Genomic DNA, 6,000 nt, shown 5'->3' on the forward strand with positions numbered 1-6,000 from the left:
TCTGCTCCCATGGATGAGGCCTTCTTGTCCACTTTGAGGATGAGTCCAAGCCAGCCCTTGGGAGGTTTGCCCAGTGGATGGGGTGGGCTGTCTTCCCCCTCGCGGGGTAATTGGCTAAAGGATTCTCACAGACAGCTCCAGTGCATTGTTTCCATCACCATCTGTTATGGTCCTGTTCGGATGCCCACCTCCCCAAGCCTTCATGCGATCACGGAAGTGGCTAAATCTAGGATTTGTGATTGATTCTTTGTCTAGAGCTGGGATTGGCAATATGAGTGCTGCACCCGCTCAGGGGCAGGGAGCTGGCATACAATGTAAGGGAGGGAGGGGGTGCACATTTCCCCTCTTTTGCCCTTTCACTCTTGTTGCTTGTGGCCACCGTGAACAACTGCCCCTCACCGACTCCTAACCCTAACCCTTGGAGCCAGCGGAATATGGACCGAAACCTCCAAAACTGTGACAAACAATTCTTTCCTTCCTTCATTTTGGACATCAGATATTTTGTCTCAGCAATGACAGAAAAGTAACCAAGACAGCAACTAAACCCAGGGGTAAGTAGAAAGTGCACTGGGCCTGTGTGGTGCTTAGCTGGAAGGTGTGTGCACAGATAGGGCATGGATTTTAACAATCACCCAATTACCGTGCTCCAGTTGGGTGATCTTCTAAAAGTTTAAACTGAGTGGATACTGAATAAAATGGAACACTTTTCATCTCACCACGCACGTCACACATGCTCCAGACTCATGAATTGCCTGTGCTCGTGGACTGAACCATGGTGACAGGACCGTTTCCATGTCACTGGTTCTTGAGGAGAGTTCTGCTGCAGATCAAGAAGGGCTCAGTGAAAGTTGTGAGATCCACTGTGTTTTACACAGAAAACCATGAGATGCTGTGTGCTCTCCAGCTCTCAGACTCTAGCTGGAAAGGCATAGTACTTCACCTCCCACCTTGGGAGTCAGCAGATAGAGGGATGAATAATACCCACAATGGGGTGGAAGAAAAGGAAATGAAAGATATGGAACTTCTTAGTACTGGATATTTTGCTAAGTGCTGGTATAGTTAATTTCATTTATTTAAATCATTATATGGGGAAATATTTTATGGCCAACATTTCTGTATCTTTGTTTTCACAAACAGAGTTGAGATTCATAGAGATTAATTAGTCAGCACCAGCTGACTGGCCTATCTGACTGGCCCATATGACATGGTTGTAAACTCAAACAGAAGCATTATTGTCCCTCTCGTGATTCCTCCAACCTCAGGTGCACGTCCTCATATCCACATTCAGCCTGCGCACACTGGGAGCATCACACTGACCTGCTCATTCTCAGGGTGGTACCCAGACCCTGAGCTCCAGTGGAGGAAACCACAGGGACGGCCCCTGTCACTTGATTCTGTGATATGTCTATACTAGAAGATGGCCTGATCCACATGGAAAGCTCTGTCACAGTGCAGGAAAGCTCAAGAGCAGCTGTGTCCTGTTGGTCAGGAACCCTGTCCTCAGAGAGGAGAAGGAGGCGCGTCTTTCAGTGGCAGGTGAGTTCCCTCAGAGCCCTCACTCTGAGATGTCAGTGCTGAGGAGGGAGGGGGACCAGCAATGACCCTGATGGGAAGACTGGGAGAATGGTCCAGGTCACTCACTTGCAACTTTATTTGGAAGTTATTAAATAAACTTGTTTTGATATTTTTTATTTTCATATCTTCATGTCGTAAAATAAATTTCTCTTCATAATAAGTGATGTCATGGATAAGTATACATGTAAATGTAGCAGAGCATTTTGTGGACTGTGTTGAATTTCATTCCAAACCTGTCAAATGCCATTTCCCAAGGGATACTCTTGCATAACAATGGAGAATTTATTCTTCCTCTTGTCACACTGAGTTGAAATCCAGCATTACCTCCTGCTGCCCTTGTGACCCTGGACAAGGGTGGCAGCTGCCTGTCCTGCCCTCTGTTACACAGGAAGGACCCTGCTGTCCCTGTCACTAGACTCTCTTGAGGAGTCACTGACACCAGGCCTCTGAGGTCAGAGCAGCACTGCTCCCCACAGTCTGCGCTGGCCTGTGTCCACAGCCATACTCATAGGAATCCAGGGCGGTTCCAGAGCTTCCTGAGCCTCCTGGATTGTTTTCCTGGGACATAGAGAATCCACACAGCCCTGGCCCTCGCTGGTCCTTCCCTGTGCATCTGTTCTCTCTGCAGCCTCAGCTTTTGCCCCTGTCTCCTTTTCTCCCCACCTCTTGCCCTACCCCACCACGCGCAGCCCTGCTGACCAAGGTACTGCCTGCTGGGCTCCTTCTGTCTGCTCACAGGAGGAGTTTCCGGCTGTCCTGCTCACTGAGACCTTTCCAGGAACCTTGCCCAGCTCTGCCTGGGCTGAGCACCTCTCTGTGCTACCCTATGTTTTTCTGTGTCCTCAAGTGGAGTATAAACAGTTGTAGACATTGCTTTCTTTTTTTTTTTTTAATTTTATTTAAGAGGAAAAAGAGAAAAACACAAAACAAAACAAAGCAGTGTAAGGGAACACATAATACAGAACTACAAAGAAAAAAAACATAACAGTAAGAAATCACCTGTTAATAGATTACATATTATCATCTTGGAAATAGTTGCTCAAATCACAGCATCAAAGAATACAAAGTGGACATTCAGAGAGACTGCAAACAGCTGTGTTCAATGATCCAAAAACATTAATATAGTCAGCTATTTAACACCCCTAAACACACTTGCTGTTATATCCGTTAGAGCTCTTTTTTTTCCCCCTCTCTTTTTTACAACAAAATTTACACATTTTGGATTTTATTACTCCTTAGTTCTTATTACTTTTTTGGGGGGGGAGAGAATACAGTCAAATATGGCAAAACAAAGCTGTCAGTCAAAACCAAGGGCAGACATAGCACATGATGTAGAACAGAGTACAAGGTTATCAACAATGGTTATCAACGTTGTCTCTTGTTTCCTTAAAAAGAATTGTCTATCTCATTAGATATTATAAAGTTGGACAAAACAGTAGAGAACAAGACCAATAAAACTTAGGCATTGTAAACATTACAGGACTTACAAAGGAGACAATAGTCAAACCAGAATGGGCATCTTAGTGAATCTTATTGCCTTCAAAGTAGTTGCCTATACCCTCAAACTTGATACTATCATACAGACTGGAACAGAGTCTAATCAGTCAAAACAAGATAGTGGGAGTACTACAGGACTTCAAAACAAGTTAATAGAAAATCAAAAAGAGTTACTATTATATATCCTAATTTTTTAAATTTTTCTCCTTAATTAAAACAAACATAAGAAAGAACTAAATAATTTGTTTTAAGGAATAAGGGAGAGATTGAGTTAAAACAGGACATAACAATATAACAATACAGGTCAAAGCATGATTGTTTCAGCAACCTCGTGCTTCATCACCAAATAACCCGATTTAATAGTAGTTACCATAGTGTCTGTCTTTTTCCTTGAAATATTTGGATAAAACTTCATATACTATAGCTTCAAATATTTCCATATCAAGAAGCCCAGAATAAAGCCTTTCTAATTAATAAGTGAAAATTTTATAAGGCTTCAAGGCCACATAATGGGGAATCATGATTACCACATATTTTTATATATTTGAATCATTACTTACATTAGGGAAACTATTCGGTATTCATACATGCGATATTGATTTATTTCACTTATGAGTATGGTCTCAAGCTTTGCCCATTTATTTATAAATATCTCAATGTGATCCTTCTTTATAGCTGAATAATACTCCAATGTATAGAAATACCACAACTTTTTTATCCATTCCTCAGTTGATGACACTTGGGTTGTTTCCAAGATCTGGCGATTAAAATTGTGCTGCTATAAACATAGGTGCACATATATCACTGTGGTATGATGCTTTCAGTTCTTCTGGGAATATGCCTAGAAGGAAATAGCTGGAATAAATGGGATTTCCAATCCCAACTTTTTGAGAAATCTCCAGACAGACCTCCACAAAGGCTGTATCAGTCTACACTCCCACCAGCAGTGCAGGAGAGTTCCTTTTTCCCCACAGCCTCTCCAGCATTTGTTGTTGGTTTTCTTGATCCTGGCCATTCTTTCAGGAGTGAGATGGTATCTCACTGTGGTTTTAATTTGCATTTCTCTAATGACCAATGATGATGAGCATTTTTTCATGTATTTATTTGCCATTTGCATTTCTTCATCTGAGAATTGCGTATTCATCTCAGATGCCCATTTTTGGATTGGATCTTTGAATTTTGGAGGTCTGAGTTTTTTTTAATTCTTTATATGTTTTAGACAAGAGTCCCTTGTCTGAGAGAGAGTTCACTAAAATCTTTTCCCAGTTTGTGGGTTTTCTTGTCACTATGCTGGAGATTTCTTTTGACATGCAGAAACTTTTTAATAAGAAGTGGTCCCAGTTATTGATTCTGGGAAGTACTTCCCGTGCGGTTTGAGTCCTGTTCATGAATTCTCTACCTACTCCTATGTCTCCAAGGTTTCTACCCAATTTGTCTTCCAATAGATTTAGTGTTTCTGTTTTAATATTCAGATCTTTGACCCATTTAGATTTTAATTTAGTACATGGTGATAGACATGGGTCTAGCTTTAGTTTTCGGCAAATGGAGAGCCAGTTTTTCCAGCACCATTTATTAAAGAGACTGTCATTCTTCCAGTGAACCTGCTTGGCTCCTTTATCAAAGATAAGGTGGGAGTGTGTTTGTAGTTGTAGTTGTATCTTCTAATCTATTCCATTGATCTTCAGCTCTGCTTTGATTCCAATACCATGTTGATTTTACTACTGTTGCTTTGTAGTATAACTTCAAGTCAGGGATTGTGATGCCTCCTGCTTTGTCTTTGCTGCTTAGAATTGCCTTTGCGATTCTAGGTCTCTTCTGGTTCCAGATGAAATTTAGGAGTGATTTCTCTAGATCGATAAGGTATGTTGATGGTATTTCTATTGGGATTGCATTGAATCTGTACAACAGTTTTGGGAGAATGGCCATCTTCACAATGTTTGTTCTTCCTATCCATGAGCAAGGGATGTCTTTCCATTTTCTGAGATCATCTTCAATTTCTTTTTTCAGTGTATTATAATTTTCACTGTATAAGTCTTTCACTTCTTTCGTAAGAGTAATTCCTAAATATTTCATTTTTTTGGTTGCTAATGTGAATGGTCCAGTTTCTCTTATTTCCCTCTCTGTGATTTTGTTGTTTGTGTATAGGAATGCTATTGATTTCTGAGTATTGATTTTGTATCCAGCCACATTACTGAATTTATTTATTGTATCTAAGAGTCTTTCAATGGAGTTTAGGGGGTCTTCTATGTAGAGTATCATGTCATCTGCAAACAATGATAACTTAACTTCTTCTTTTCCTATCTTTACCCCTTTTATTTCTCTTTCTTGCCTAATTGCTCTGGCTAGTACTTCCAGTACTATATTAAATAGGAGTGGTGATAAAGGACATCCTTGTCTTGTGCCTGATTTTAAAGTAAAGGCTTTCAATTTTTGGCCATTTAGTATGATGTTGGCTGTTGGTTTGTCATAAATGGCCTTTATTATATTGAGGTAAAGACCATCTATTCCAATTTTCTGTAAAGTTTTTCTCATGAATAAATGTTGTACCTTATCGAAGGCTTTTTCTGCATCTATAGAAATGATGATGTGATTCTTATTTTTGGCTTTATTGATATGGTGGATTACATCTATTGATTTGCGTATGTTGAACCATCCTTGCATTCCTGGGATGAATCCCACTTGGTCATGGTGTATAATCTTCTTGATGATTTGCTGGATCCTATTTGCCAATATTTTATTGAGGATTTTTGCATCTGTGTTCATTAGGGAGATCAGTCTATAGTTCTCTTTTTTAGTTGGGTCTTTCTCAGGTTTTGGTACTAGAGTAATAATTGCTTCCAGGAATGACTTAGGAAGGATTGCTTCCCTTTCAATTTCATTGAATAGTTTGATGAGTGTCGGCACTAGGTCTTCTTTGTATTTCTTGTA

This window comes from Cavia porcellus, unplaced genomic scaffold (assembly GCF_034190915.1).
Source record: "Cavia porcellus strain 051 isolate PalLab524CR breed Dunkin Hartley unplaced genomic scaffold, mCavPor4.1 scaffold_2, whole genome shotgun sequence".
NCBI classification, from domain to species: domain Eukaryota; kingdom Metazoa; phylum Chordata; class Mammalia; order Rodentia; family Caviidae; genus Cavia; species Cavia porcellus.